This window comes from Physella acuta, unplaced genomic scaffold (assembly GCF_028476545.2).
Source record: "Physella acuta isolate Inbredline_101_S28 unplaced genomic scaffold, ASM2847654v3 ptg001062l, whole genome shotgun sequence".
In the NCBI taxonomy this organism is placed as follows: Eukaryota; Metazoa; Mollusca; class Gastropoda; family Physidae; genus Physella; species Physella acuta.
The window spans coordinates 448-17,329 of NW_026732579.1; the positions used below are offsets into that span (position 1 = coordinate 448).

The following is a 16,882-nucleotide window of genomic DNA, read 5'->3' on the forward strand; positions in this document are numbered from 1 at the left end:
GGGGGGGGGGGGGACACGAGTACATATATTTCTATATAAATTTCATTTTGTTCGGTGGGCGGTAGACTTTATTCGAAGGTCGGGGGGGGGGGGCATTGAAGAAATTCTGATTTAAATAGTAGTGTGTAATTTATTTTCTACTTTTTAGTGCATTATTACATAAAATCTTGTAATTAGAACGTTTTTTATTAATTATTGTTTCTTAAAAAAGTTTGTAACAAAACATATCTCCATTAATATTTAGATTTAGGCTTGGTTATAAATGGCTGGAGCAAAGCCTAACCTGTAACGGTTTGTATATATATATATATATATATATATATATATATATATATATATATATATATATATATATATATATATACACACAATATATAGTGTGTCGGGGGGAGAGGTTTTTTTTTACAGAGGCCCTAAAATATGCCCCTCCAGGGATCCATTAATTCACCCCTGTGTCTAACTACCCCATCTTTAGAATGTGATCATTTTTACGCTCAACACAAAAAAAGAAAAGCTCTGAAGTGTGTCATTAATTTTTTTTTTATAATAGAACCCCACTCTGTCAACAGATAACGATCAGCTTCTTCAGAAACTCAGCCTACTCCCGCCCCGATCAATGACAGGCCGTTTGTGGTCAACATCAATAGCTGGGTGTATGTGGGGGTCAAGGTGGTCACTAACGACCCCAGCAAGATAGGGTGCAGCTCTCCGTCTAGTCCTCACCAACTGCCAGGCGACCCCCACACAAAACAATGTGGTCATTCCGACTGAGAACATTATTAATGCAAAGTAAGTTCAAAGTTGTTTGTGCCACTAATATTAATGATCCCTTCACCGACCCATCAATTAAGCTCTATCTATCAACCTATTAATTCACGTTTTCAAACACCAACATACACCGGTCATCCAGTGACTAAACTGTCTACCTACCCATCCGTCAACCAACATACCACTTATCTAATCCCTTCATCTATTTAGCCATCCACCTAATTATCCATCCATTTATCCACCCATCCACCTTTTTATCCATTTATGTATCCACCCATCCACCTGTTTATCCATCCATCTATCCACCCAGCCACCTGTTTATCTATCCATCTATCCACCTGTTTATCCATCCATCTATCCAGCCATCCACCTGTTTATCCATCCATATATCCAGCCATCCGTGTGTATCTGTATACTTGCAGGTGCCCGAACTACGACCCATGAACGTGTCCGTGTACCCCATCAACAACACAATGGTGGGGTTCAGGTACAAAGCCTTCCAGATCCGCCTGGCTACTCGCAGGTCTACATTAGATGTGACGTCATCATCTGCTGTCCAGTGACACCAGTGCCAGGTGTGACAGGTCAGTATGACACTCTGAATGACAATTTTGTCACGACCTTGTCACGATTTCCAAACAAATTTGACACTTAATGGTGTCACCCTCCAGAGGCGTAGTGACCCTTCCCGGGAACAAACTTTCAATTTTTGATTTGCACCCCTCCTCAAACTTTCGATTTGCACCCCCCCCCCCCCTCAAACTTTCGATTTGCACCTCTTAAAAGACTATTTAACACTCGAATTAATCACTTAATTAAGTGGAATTATCATTTTTCTCTATATATTTTGCTATTTTTTGCCTTGGTGTCACCCCCTAAATTCACAAATTATAAATTACTGAAAAGTAGAAAATAAAACAACTAAATAGCGGCGGGTCGGCCCGTTATACATATAATAGATATTGTTAATCTAAAAAAAAAGCAATGTATATTCAGTGTTCCTACAAAATATATATATCTTCATTATCTATTCAAATCTAATTTGGCTAATCATGTGACCAGGTCATGCACCACCAACAAGCCGCTAACCGGACGCCGGAAGAGAGATGTGGATACAACAAATACCACGGATACAACAGACACGCTATCCGTCACCGCCCTGTCCCCGGCCATACAGATCTACAACGCTGAAACAGCTGGCGGCCATTGACGGGAACAATTCCCTGACCTTGACCCTAGACCTGGCTGGTGTCGCTAGCATACAAACTACTGACTTAGTTTTATGCACCATGTTTGTTATGTTAACTTTCTTATATACAAGCATGTAAGGCCACATAAGATAATTTACTTTGTTATGTTAACTTTCTTAACTACAAGCATGTAACACCACATAAGATAATTTACTTTGTTATGTTACTTTCTTATATACAAGCATGTAAGGCCACATAAAATAATTTACTTTGTTATGTTAACTTTCTTATATACAAGCATGTAAGGCCACATAAGATAATTTACTTTGTTATGTTAACTTCCTTAACTACAAGCATGTAAGGCCACATAAGATAATTTACTTTGTTATGTCAACTTTCTTATATACAAGCATGTAAGGCCATACAAGATAATTTACTTTATGTCAACTTTCTTATATACAAGTATGTAAGGCCACATAGATAATTTACTTTATGTCAACTTTTTATATACAAGTATGTAAGGCCACATATGATAATTTACTTTGTTATATTAACTTTCTTATATATGTAAGCCCTGCTAGGGGGGATACCTTAAATCTATCCTTCTAGGCTTATCTAACTAACTACTGTCCGGTCAGTGCAAGCCTGGATAAACCCAGACTGGTTAATAACCTAACCTTAGTCTAAATAATGAAAACAAAAAAAAGCTTTAACAATAATATAACATTTATTTAACAAAATAATAAATATGGAACCAAAAGTTATTATAAAAAAACCAGAATCTAGATCTAGACAAAACACTCAAGACATACAAAACAAACAGAACTCAACGAAACAAAACACCAATTTCGGACCACCGTCCATACACCATATAAATGTGTTACAGAAAACACTTAACACACAGGCCTCGACTTGGGATAATTTTTTTGTGTGGACAAGCTTGTAAAGCCATCTTTTTAATTTACTTTGTTAAATTTTCCAATTACTGTGTTTCAAGACAATTTTTTTTTTCAAACGTAGCTATTTAGAATTTTTAAAAAACTATTCTTTATATGTAGTTTTGTTAGCTGCAGTGTATGTTTTTGCTACTTGCTTTGTGTGTCATAACTAATTATTTTTCTAAAAAGTTTTTAATATTAAAATTATAAAATGAAACGTATGTAGGCCTACTGTCATCATTTAGACACATTTGCAAAGTTTCAAAAAGGCAGGTTTAGGAGAGTGGTGCAAATAGACTTGGATTTATGTTAAACAGGAAACAAAATAATTGCTGGTAGCACTAGAATGTCACCAACACATCCAGTCGATATCAGATGGGGGGGGGGGGGGGTCAGAGTTTCTTCCATACACCTCTTCGCCCCCCCCCCCTCCCGAACGATATGGAATTTATATTAAAAAAAATATATACTTTTAACAGTGTTCGCCCCCCCCCCCCCGAAATTTAAGTCCGCCCCCCCCCCCCCCCCCCCAAATAAAAAAACATTTCAAGTGCACCCCCGGAGAAAAAAGTCTGGAAGAAACGCTTATAGGGCCTACACCATCTATAGAACACAAGTACATTCGATCAATTTATGGAATTTACAAAGTGTACAAATTCATGTTTACTTAATGTAGATTGTTGAGACCAGATTTGTCGATGATATTTGATATGGCGAATATCAGTTAAGTGTATGTTTTTAGTATACTGCTACGCTTCGTTGATGGCATAGATGTCATAGCAGGCAGTGAAGGAGAGTTGGTGGAATTAGTAAACAGATTGGTCACAACATCAACAACATATGGCGAGGTTATCGTTCATGACCAACAGTCCAAACGGTGTTGTGGTAGATCTACAGGTAACTGTCCATAGTTGGGAGAGAGTTGACCGAATCAAGTAGCCTGTCTCCGTCCTATCAGATGAGGGAATGAAGGAACAAACGCCCAAACAACACCACATCGTAAGGCGATGGAGGAGAGGGGGGGGGGGAGGGTGCGGACTGCACCAAGAGACACCATTTCGGAGATGAGGGGGGGGGGGGGGGCGACAGCAAAACAAAAAATGTTCAAAATATATTGAAGAAATAGGATTTTTACCCGATCAAAAGTGTTTTAAGTACGCGTTGCCTTTTCTACTTGAATTCATGAGTTGATTAAAATAATGTGTGCACAGATTGACGCCACTTGGCGAAATGGGAGGGGGACACACTAATGGAAACTATATATATATATATATATATATATATATATATATATATATATATATATATATATATATATATATATATATATAGTACTTTCTTTCCTATAGTGGGGGGGGTGATGCAATGAGGTGCCGCACCTGGTGACACCCGACCTAGCGACGCCACTGTCACAAAGTAAGTTAAGTAGAACTTTGGATGACAAACACAAACTCTTGTAACAAAATGTTAAACTCATGCGGTCATTGGTCATGTCTGTCTACATGTATGGAAGCGAGGCATGGACCCCCAAAGCAAACCTCTAGAACAGAATTCAGGCCCTTGAAACAGGTGGCTACGCAGACTCCATGAGATCTCATACAGAGATCACATAACAAATGAAAAAGTACGAATAGGATAACTAATACGATTGGTCCTTTTGAAAATGCAATGGAATTGAGATGGTATAGACATGTTGCAAGAACCTATAGCCTATCCAAAACCATAATGCTAGGCACGGTGCCGGGGGGGGGGAGTAAACGGGGAAGACAAAGACGTTATTGGGTGGATGACATGAAAGATTGGACTGAGCCGCTTGTTGTAGAACTAGACAGAGCAGCACATTGCAGAGACAAATGCTGGAAAATTATAAGAAAATCAACTGCCCAACGACCCCATGGGCTATAGAAAGATGGATTGATTAGTAGTATATAGGCTTGTGGCTTGTAGATGTTTGATTTGTGAGTTGCAGGTTTGTGGCGTGTAGATGTTTGATTTGTGAGTTGCAGGTTTGTGCTTTGTGGTGTGTAGGCGTGTGGTGTTAAGGTAAGCGATGTGTGTGTTTTTAATTTCTCTCCATTGAGTGTCTTCTATACAAAGCATTGTCAATGCTTGCATTTTAAATAACAGAGCTAACTCAGTGACAGAAATTTGGCAAGCCTTAACGTAGTACTTATCTCAAGAATGGTAACCTGTTGTAAAAGTTTGTCGTAAAGAATAAATGCGGTTGTCTGTAATGCTTAAAGGGTACATAACCCGGCGCTTGCTTACTATAAGTTCTATGTAAGTAATATAAAAGTTCCCAATGTTGTTATGGTATGATACTGTTAATAATATATCAGGAAGAGTTAACGGTAGCAATTAAGTCCCCTTTTGTTTGACGAGCTCATAACGTCACCGCGCATGACGTCATTGCATTTTGTTAAATAGATAACTGGACAAGTAGAGTATACTATTTATGTCAGCAAACACAACGTGTAAATATAGAGGGAAGTATTCTTTATGCACATGTAACAGTGAAGCGAACAGTGTTTATTCCAGACTATTTTCTCCGGGGGGGGGGGGGCACTTGAGATTTTCGGGGAGGGGGGGGGGGGGCGACTAAAATTTTCGGGGGGAAGGGGGAGGAGCGGACACTGTTAAAAGTATACATATATTATCTATATAAATTCTATTTCGTTCGGAGGCGAGCAGTAGACTTTCCCCCGGAGCCCCCCCCCCCCCCCCCCCCCCCCCCCCCCCCCCCGAAGAGATGCCCGGAAGAAACTCTGGAAGCGAAGGCATAGAACAGTAAAGTACGTGAGTGAAACGTAGAGATTTTCTTTTCCTAATATATAAATTCATGTGCGCACTTCTGTCTCTCTGTCAGCAAAATATTATATTTTCACGGGATATGAGAAAAATATCTTCAGCGATATATGGAGAACTTGATACAGACTTTTTTTGAAAATAATATGTTAGATGTTTTAGATGTATACACAATTTTATTTAAAGAAGAAAGATAAAAATAATGAAACCTTTAGCTATCACTTTAGAATCAGCATATGCTTAACTAATATCTTTTCAGTTCTGTTTGTTCATTGTCATTTTCATTTATTCAAAGATTTTTAGTAAATGGATTAGCCACCGAATATGCTACAATCAAAAGTCAATCAAAAATTTCTGTACTGAACATTTTTTAAGTCTACATCCAACCCATTCCATATAACCAGTAGAGTGGTCGATTTGTCTTATTTGAGCGAAGAGATCACATGGTATGTTAAGTTGAGACAGCTGGAGAGAGAAAAAACAGCGGAGTAAGAGATCAAAATATGTACTCACCACTGTCCGTTGTCCCTCTTGTCCATCCAGTTCTTTTGGCCTGTTTTGAACTTGATTTAAACGTGTACACTGGGTGTTTTTTTCGGGCAACATTCAACTGTTATCACAATAACAATGAATAGAACATTTCCAAAAGTATTGTCTAATATTTTTCATTTGTTGACATAAATGGAAACTAAAACATGAAGTCTTAGATCTCAGACAAAAGTTTTCGCAGGGAACAATCATTAGCAGACGACTGTGCGGCCAGCGAACATTTTGGGTGTCTAGACATGTCCCCACATATCCCAAACGATTGACTGCAGGCGGCTGTAAATTTTTCTTCGACGGGATCGATATAATTTTGTCGATCAGAACTTGTCGCTGGTCTACTGGCTCTAGGGGTAGGGGTATAAGGGTGGGGGGGGGGGGGGTAGGGCTGCACTGGTGGGGGGAGGTAGGGCTGTACTGGGGGGTTGGGCTGAACTGAGGGGTAGGGCTGTGCTGGTGGGGGTAGGGCTGTACTGTTGGGGGGTAGGGCTATGCTGTTGGGGGGTAGGGCTGTACTGTTGGGGGGTAGGGCTGTGCTGTTGGGGGGTAGGGCTGTACAGTTGGGGGGTAGGGCTGTGCTGTTGGGGGGTAGGGCTGTGCTGAAGGGGGGTAGGGCTGTACTGTTGGGGGGTAGGGCTGTACTGGTAGGGGGTAGGGCTGTACTGTTGGGGGGTAGGGCTGTGCTGAAGGGGGGTAGGGCTGTACTGGTGGGGGGTAGGGCTGTACTGGTAGGGGGTAGGGCTGTACTGGTAGGGGGTAGGGCTGTACTGTTGGGGGGTAGGGCTGTGCTGAAGGGGGGTAGGGCTGTACTGGTGGGTTGGGCTGTACTGTAAAGGGGGGGTGGGGCTTTATTGGTGGAGGTAGGGCTGTACTTGTAGGGGAGGGCTGTGTTGGTGGGGGTAGGGCTGTACTTGTAGGGGAGGGCTGTGTTGGTGGGGGTAGGGCTGTGCTGGGGGGGGGGTAGGGCTGTACTGGTAGGGGATATGGCCGCACTGGTTGGAGTAAACATGTATCTGGTGTATTGGCTGTAGGGGTAGGGCTAGAGATTAACGATCTTGACTAAGTGGGCTAGAGATTAACGCTCTTGTCTTAGTGGGTTAGAGATTAACGGTCTTGTCTAAGTGGGCTAGAGATTAACGGTCTTTTCTAGTGGGCTAGAGATTAACTGTCTTTTCTAGTGGGCTAGAGATTAACTGTCTTTTCTAGTGGGCTAGAGATTAACGTTTTTGTCTAAGTGGGCTAGAGATTAACTGTCTTTCCTAGTGGGCTAGAGATTAACGGTCTTGTCTAAGTGGGCTAGAGATTAACGGTCTTATCTAGTGGGCTAGAGATTAACGGTCTTTTCTAGTGGGCTAGAGATTAACTGTCTTTTCTAGTGGGCTAGAGATTAACGGTCTTTTCTAGTGGGCTAGAGATTAACTGTCTTGTCTAGTGGGCTAGAGATTAACGGTCTTATCTAGTGGGCTAGAGATTAACGGTCTTTTCTAGTGGGCTAGAGATTAACTGTCTTGTCTAGTGGGCTAGATATTAACTGTCTTTTCTAGTGGGCTAGAGATTAACGGTCTTTTCTAGTGGGCTAGAGATTAACGGTCTTATCTAGTGGGCTAGAGATTAACGGTCTTTTCTAGTGGGCTAGAGATTAACGGTCTTATCTAATGGGCTAGAGATTAACGGTCTTTTCTAAGTGGGCTAGAGATTAACGGTCTTTTCTAGTGGGCTAGAGATTAACTGTCTTTTCTAGTGGGCTAGAGATTATTTCACGTTATCAGCAGACAGCAGGCAATATGTTTTGTAAACATTATTATTATATTTTGCCCATGTCAATTTTTCTGCAAATGTCACTCATATGTTGCACTTAACGCTACACCCTAATACAAACGACATTAAAGTTTATTCTTTGGACTTAACTGTACAAATACAAACGACATTTATGTTAAATCCAATGACAGTCGTTCATTATTAAATGAGATATAAGATACAGTTGCAATGAATAAGAATTTTTTATTACATTTATATCCATACCTCTACTTGAATGCTTCACCTACCTTTATAATCTTGAATACCCCCCCCCCATCACCTCTTCACCATCTTTTCCTAACCACCCACTTACCACCTTACCTTAATACGTTGACACATATTTGAAACATTTTTGTGAGTGTAAACATTTCAGCGATAAAACATCCCTTATATGTTGACTCAAGGGAACGGAGTGTCTCTATTTATCTGACTAATCGTCACACATAGGAAGCTATTCAAACTTATATTTATACATGAAATCATGTTTTAAGATTTGTGTTCATTTGTATTTGAATATATATATATATATATATATATATATATATATATATATATATATATATATATATATATATATATATATATATATATATATATATATATGTGTGTGTGTGTGTGTGTGTGTGTGTGTGTTTATATTTTTAACATTAGTATTTACATTTCTATAATATTCCAATCATATTTCTAACAAAACGTGAGGTTGCCGTATAAATTGTGATGTCATATTTTTTCTTTACTTTGTTAGTAAACGCCGCCCATATTTACAGACTAGAAATTTCTGTGACTTTTTCTTGTGACTTTCTTGTGACATTTTCCTGTGACTTTTTCCTTCGACTTTTTCCTATGACTTTTTTCTATGATATTATTTCAGTGCACCATGCTACGTCACTTGGTTCGCTAAATTAATTTGTCTTAGATTTATATATTGTTTCTAGAATTAATTCAGCGTCAGGTTAAAGGTTAGTGTTATATTACATGTGGTTTACATATCATCAGTATAATGTGGCCTTATACCGTTGCTAGCTTGCGATTGACAAGATTTTAAGACTTACATCTAGTACTTTAAATTGAAACCTTGGACCATTTAAGAATCCTGCCAACATGCATCGTGTTCTAAAAGAATGGTTTTTTAAGAGCCATCTCGCTTTGCCCTCAGGCACACCGTACTATATTCCTGATCAACTGTACCGGGGACATAAACATTGGCGTGGGAACTTTAAGTCAGGGCCGTCTCTAGACCAACAAGTGTTACAATGCCGTGCAAGTTGAAGACATAATAAGGCTTTTATTCTGATGTTTACACATCTAATCCTGATGTGTTTGATGTTTACACATCTAATCCTGATGTGTTCGCTGATGTTGGGCTGAAGCGGTAAAACTCAGTTATACTTGACGAGCAAATGTTTACAATCGAGATTTGAACACCATGGTGTTTCAAAACTTCACGAGTCGGAAAAACTCGGTTTTTCACTCTTCGTCTTTGTGTGTGTGTGTGCGTGTGTGTGTGTCTGTGTATGTGTCTGTGTGTGTCTGTGTGTGTCTGTGTGTGTCTGTGTGTGTCTGTGTGTGTCTGTGTGTGTGTGTCTCTCTGTGCGTGTGTACGTGTGAGAGAGAGCGTATTTCTGTTCGTAGAACTAAAATTCAAAAATGTATATCAGATCCAATAAGTAGGTGTCTTTCAACTTTTTAGCGATTTCCGATAAGCGGAAGTGGTACTTATTTTCAGGTATTTTTTAAACTTTCAGAATTTAATTTTTAAAAAAATGTCATTATTCAGCTCTACTGGAAGTGCTTCCTCAGCCCTTACTGTTATTTACGAATATACAATACCAGGCAGTTTACGGGACTCGACGCTGAAGGTTATGACGTAACAGGAAGTGAATCACGCAGGCGATAACCATGGCAGAAACACGGGTACTGTAGGGAGCGGCTTGAACGAGCCACTGGTTTACTGTTAAATCTGGTGGTTCGTGGGCCGCTCGGGCTCAGAGAGTAATGTGAAATAACTACATCATCAGCTGTTTAAAAACTGCTGTTTGATTCTGTTTTTATACGGCGGTTTTAAAAATGTGATAACTTATTAAAATGCTGATCTCCTTGGTATAATGTTGAAGAAAAGTTGATGAATTATGTTTATTTTTTTTTATAAAATTAGTAACCGATCGATATAATATAATTTAAAGCCACAATTTCTTTGTCTTCAGTCATTTAGGCTTTGTTTTTTCAATAACCGAAAAATTAAATGTTGCTTGACTTTATATGTTGAAAGATCGTGCAAATAGTCATGTGGGGGGGGGGGGGGGGTCTCATTATGTGACATAAGATCGGCCTGTGTCACCGTTCACTTGTGTATAGCAAAGTCTTTGGTTTTCTTCACTCTATAACATTTGGAGTTGGTAAAATTATGCTACAAGCATGGCCCATAACCACAATGTGACCAAAGTAAAACCTTAAAAAAAATAAAACTTTTGTAACACCGTGTCATGCACCACTGCATTTAAACAATCGAGCCTGTTTTCTCGTGTATCAACCATGCATATCATGTGCTACACAGCTAAATCTTTCAGTCCCTGGCATTAGTAGAAGCGTTAGACCAACCTCTATAACTAGTCATTAGTAGAAGCGTTAGACCAACCTCTATAACTAGTCATTAGTAGAAGCGTTAGACCAACCTCTATAACTAGTCATTAGTAGAAGCGTTAGACCAGCCTCTATAACTAGTCAGTGACATAAGTAGAAGCGTTAGACCAGCCTCTATAACTAGTCAGTGACATAAGTAGAAGCGTTAGACCAGCCCCTATAACTAGTCAGTGACATAAGTAGAAGCGTTAGACCAGCCTCTATAACTAGTCAGTGACATAAGTAGAAGCGTTAGACCAGCAGGGGAGGTGGGGGCAGGGGAGGTGGGGCAGGGGAGGTGGGGGCAGGGGAGGTGGGGCAGGGGAGGTGGGGCAGGGGAGGTGGGGGCAGGGGAGGTGGGGGCAGGGGAGGTGGGGCAGGGGAGGTGGGGCAGGGGAGGTGGGGGCAGGGGAGGTGGGGCAGGGGAGGTGGGGCAGGGGAGGTGGGGGCAGGGGAGGTGGGGCAGGGGAGGTGAGGCAGGGGAGGTGGGGCAGGGGAGGTGGGGCAGGGGAGGTGGGGCAGGGGAGGTGGGGCAGGGGAGGTGGGGGCAGGGGAGGTGGGGCAGGGGAGGTGAGGCAGGGGAGGTGGGGCAGGGGAGGTGGGGCAGGGGAGGTGGGGCAGGGGAGGTGGGGCAGGGGAGGTGGGGGCAGGGGAGGTTATTGTTGGTGAAAAGATGAAAAGGAGCTTTTTACTTGAGTATATGTGGGGGGTAAACGGCTGTAGAGACTTTATGGAAAAAATAATTTTAAATAAAGTGTAATTTTCACGTTATTATATTTTTCATAATCAACGATGAAGACGGTAGTTTATGATGGATGAAGCTATGATGGATGAAGCTATGATGGATGAAGCTATGATGGTAGGTAAGGGTAGGGATGGTGGTAATGTAACACAATAACCAGTTGGAGAGACGACAAGGTCATGTTACGTTTTTTTAGACACACCCCTCCTGGAGAACAAGGAAGTTCTCAAAAGGTGTTTGGTACACACATCCTAGAAACGATACGGTACACAGATAGCCAGGTATCACGGGTACATAGAAATCTAGGGTTAAATACACAATGTTCTTATCAGATTCTTAAAAATGTTCCTCTCCCACGTATAGAAGTTACCTCATGCAGTCCATTCATGCAGTGGCGGAACTAGAAAAAAAGAGGCTCCAATGCATGAATATATATATATATATATATATATATATATATATATATATATATATATATATATATATATATATATATATATATATATAAGTAGACTGTTAAGTAAATTTTAAAGTAATCTGTTGCAGTATGTCCATATGTCCATCGTGAGACAACCGACTCATTTCCGGCCTAAAAAAACGTGTATATCTTTCTTTTAATTAAAAAATAAATGTGTGTTTCTGATTACATGCACCCTAACAATTGTGAAAATTGTGAAAATTGTGAAAATTGTGAAAATTGTGAAAATTGTGAAAATTGTGAAAATTGTGAAAATTGTGAAAATTGTGAAAATTGTGAAAATTGTGAAAATTGTGAAAATTGTGAAAATTGTGAAAATTGTGAAAATTGTGAAAATTGTGAAAATTGTGAAAATTGTAAAAATTGTGAAAATTGTGAAAATTGTGAAAATTGTGAAAATTGTGAAAATTGTGAAAATTGTGAAAATTGTGAAAATTGTGAAAATTGTGAAAATTGTGAAAATTGTGAAAATTGTGAAAATTGTGAAAATTGTGAAAATTGTGAAAATTGTGAAAATTGTGAAAATTGTGAAAATTGTGAAAATTGTGAAAATTGTGAAAATTGTGAAAATTGTGAAAATTGTGAAAATTGTGAAAATTGTGAAAATTGTGAAAATTGTGAAAATTGTGAAAATTGTGAAAATTGTGAAAATTGTGAAAATTGTGAAAATTGTGAAAATTGTGAAAATTGTGAAAATTGTAAAAATTGTGAAAATTGTGAAAATTGTGAAAATTGTGAAAATTGTGAAAATTGTGAAAAATGTGAAAATTGTGAAAATTGTAAAAATTGTGAAAATTGTGAAAATTGTGAAAATTGTGAAAATTGTGAAAATTGTAAAAATTGTGAAAATTGTGAAAATTGTGAAAATTGTAAAAATTGTGAAAATCGTAAAAATTGTGAAAATTGTGAAAATTGTGAAAATTGTGAAAATTGTGAAAATTGTAAAAATTGTGAAAATCGTAAAAATTGTGAAAATTATAAAAGTTGTAACTACATATCTGGCAAGCCGATCAAAATTATATAAACACGGAAGCTTGATATGTTGGTGTATTTATATTATTTATTTATTTCAAATACATTTCTTTCTAACGCTGTCTTTCTTTGGTGTGTCTTATTTAAGTAATAATTAAGAGAAGCTATTGCCTTTTTAAATTGTTATTTTATGAGCTTTATGTTCACCCTTTTTAGACTATTTGAAGAAGAGCAGTTAGTCATGGAAGTGATTTGAACGCGTGCCCATCTTTCACATTACAGCTCATGTAGATTTTTTAAATAAGTTTTTTTAACCAATAGCGCGTTTGTAACTTTATAACAATCAATGCTGTAATAGATTTGTATGTTGTTTTATTTTTACAAATCCATTACCTAAGTTATTTAAAAATTGGTAATAAAACAACATTTAATGTTTTTTTTAAATGAATTTTTGTCCCCCTAAAAGACATGGGTCCCACTGGATAGCGTGGTCTGACGGCATGATAGTTCCGCCCCTGCATTCAAGTGAGAGATCCCATAATACGCCTGTGACTCACCAGTCCAACCTGTTCCAGAGTTCCCATAGTGGCCATAGCCGTGTTTAAACTAACGTTTTCACTGCTGCACCAAAATATATTTTAGATTTTAATTTTTTTCGCATTATATTTAAATTCAAAACCTCCAATATGTTCATCCCAACCACCTTATTGATGGGAATGAAACCCAGAAAAAATTATAAAACGAGACTCGAGATTTAAGCAAAAATATAGCGTCACCGGGTGGATTACACCCAGTCGCCGGGTTAAAAGATATCTGTGGTATAAAAAATGTACACACGGAAGGCCACGTATTGTTGCACACACTCTGTGTAATGAACAATGAATTGTGGTAGCAAGCAATCTTTCCGCACTGTATACAATGTTGTAATAGTGGGGTCGTCAACAAGGATAATCCATGATACTAGTTCTAGCAATGCCTGTTAATCCTAGCTCTAACCCTAAGTCATAATCTTGGCTCTAACCGTAATTCATAACCCTAGATCTAGCCCTAGAATAATGAGTGAATCTGAAATGGTCAGACGAGCTTAGATGTTCGGCCACTTAAAAGACACAAACAAAACTTTACACTGCGTTCATTAGTGAGACTATTTTATTACTGACCACAAGAGTATATTATATTGTATTGAGCTAGGGGATGGGCATAACTATGTCAGACAAACGATCTCATTAACTCAGTGTTTAAATAAAACCAGAAGCAATGATCAAAAACTTAAACCAGAAGCAATGATCAAAAACTTAAACCAGAAGCAATGATCAAAAACTAAAACCAGAAGCAATGATCAAAAACTAAAACCACAAGCAATGATCAAAAACTAAAACCAGAAGAAATAATCAAAAACTAAAACCACAAGCAATGATCAAAAACTTAAACCAGAAGCAATGATCAAAAACTAAAACCAGAAGAAATAATCAAAAACTAAAACCACAAGCAATGATCAAAAACTTAAACCAGAAGCAATGATCAAAAACTAAAACCAGAAGCAATGATCAAAAACTAAAAGCACAAGCAATGATCAAAAACTTAAACCAGAAGCAATGATCAAAAACTAAAACCAGAAGCAATGATCAAAAACTAAACCCACAAGCAATGATCAAAAACTAAAACCAGAAGAAATATTCAAAAACTAAAACCACAAGCAATGATCAAAAACTTAAACCAGAAGCAATGATCAAAAACTAAAACCAGAAGAAATAATCAAAAACTAAAACCACAAGCAATGATCAAAAACTTACACCAGAAGCAATGATCAAAAACAAAAACCAGAAGCAATGATCAAAAACTAAAACCAGAAGCAATGATCAAAAACTAAAACCAGAAGCAATGATCAAAAACTAAAACCAGAAGCAATGATCAAAAACTAAAACCAGAAGCAATGATCAAAAACTAAAGCCAGAAGCAATGATCAAAAACTTAAACATGAAGCAATGATCAAAAACTAAAACCAGAAGCAATGATCAAAAACTAAAACCGGAAGCAATGATCAAAAACTAAAACCAGAAGCAATGATCAAAAACTTAAACATGAAGCAATGATCAAAAACTAAAACCAGAAGCAACGATCAAAAACTTAAACATGAAGCAATGATCAAAAACTAAAACCAGAAGCAATGATCAAAAACTTAAACCAGAAGAAATGATCAAAAACTAAAACCAGAAGCAATGATCAAAAACTTAAACATGAAGCAATGATCAAAAACTAAAACCAGAAGCAATGATCAAAAACTTAAAACAGAAGCAATGATCAAAAACTTAAACCAGAAGCAATGATAAAAAACTAAAACCAGAAGCAATGATCAAAAACTAAAACCACAAGCAATGATCAAAAACTAAAACCAGAAGCAATGATCAAAAACTAAAACCGGAAGCAATGATCAAAAACTAAAACCAGAAGCAATGATCAAAAACTTAAACATGAAGCAATGATCAAAAACTAAAACCAGAAGCAACGATCAAAAACTTAAACATGAAGCAATGATCAAAAACTAAAACCAGAAGCAATGATCAAAAACTTAAACCAGAAGAAATGATCAAAAACTAAAACCAGAAGCAATGATCAAAAACTTAAACATGAAGCAATGATCAAAAACTAAAACCAGAAGCAATGATCAAAAACTTAAAACAGAAGCAATGATCAAAAACTTAAACCAGAAGCAATGATAAAAAACTAAAACCAGAAGCAATGATCAAAAACTAAAACCACAAGCAATGATCAAAAACTAAAACCAGAAGAAATAATCAAAAACTAAAACCACAAGCAATGATCAAAAACTTAAACCAGAAGCAATGATCAAAAACTAAAACCAGAAGAAATAATCAAAAACTAAAACCACAAGCAATGATCAAAAACTTAAACCAGAAGAAATGATCAAAAACTTAAACCAGAAGCAATGATCAAAAACTAAAACCAGAAGCAATGATCAAAAACTAAAACCACAAGCAATGATCAAAAACTAAAACCAGAAGAAATAATCAAAAACTAAAACCACAAGCATTGATCAAAAACTTAAACCAGAAGCATTGATCAAAAACTAAAACCAGAAGAAATAATCAAAAACTAAAACCACAAGCAATGATCAAAAACTTAAACCAGAAGCAATGATCAAAAACTAAAACCAGAAGCAATGATCAAAAACTAAAACCACAAGCAATGATCAAAAACTAAAACCAGAAGAAATAATCAAAAACTAAAACCACAAGCAATGATCAAAAACTAAAACCAGAAGCAATGATCAAAAACTAAAACCAGAAGCAATGATCAAAAACTAAAACCAGAAGCAATGATCAAAAACTAAAACCACAAGCAATGATCAAAAACTAAAACCAGAAGAAATAATCAAAAACTAAAACCAGAAGCAATGATCAAAAACTAAAACCAGAAGCAATGATCAAAAACTATACCAGAAGCAATGATCAAAAACTAAAACCAGAAGCAATGATCAAAAACTAAAACCAGAAGCAATGATCAAAAACTAAAACCAGAAGCAATGATCAAAAACTTAAACCAGAAGCAATGATCAAAAACTAAAACCACAAGCAATGATCAAAAACTAAAACCAGAAGCAATGATCAAAAACTAAAACCAGAAGCAATGATCAAAAACTAAAACCAGAAGCAATGATCAAAAACTAAAACCAGAAGCAATGATCAAAAACTAAAACCAGAAGCAATGATCAAAAACTAAAACCAGAAGCAATGATCAAAAACTTAAACATGAAGCAATGATCAAAAACTAAAACCAGAAGCAATGATCAAAAACTTAAAACAGAAGCAATGATTAAAAACTTAAACCAGAAGCAATGATCAAAAACTAAAACCAGAAGCAATGATCAAAAACTTAAACCAGAAGCAATGATCAAAAACTAAAACCAGAAACAATGATCAAAAACTTAAACATGAAGCAATGATCAAAAACTAAAACCAGAAGCAATGATCAAAAACTTAAAACAGAAGCAATGATCAAAAACTTAAAC

At 37.4% G+C, this 16,882-nt stretch overlaps 1 long non-coding RNA gene across 1 annotated transcript; it reads left to right on the forward strand.

Annotated features, from left to right (window-relative positions):
- Positions 1 to 573: 573 nt before the first annotated feature.
- On the forward strand, positions 574 to 2,815 carry LOC131955297 (uncharacterized). Its single transcript, XR_009388828.1, has 3 exons — positions 574 to 789; positions 1,191 to 1,352; positions 1,831 to 2,815. It is a non-coding gene; the product is annotated as an uncharacterized LOC131955297 (long non-coding RNA).
- Positions 2,816 to 16,882: the final 14,067 nt, after the last annotated feature.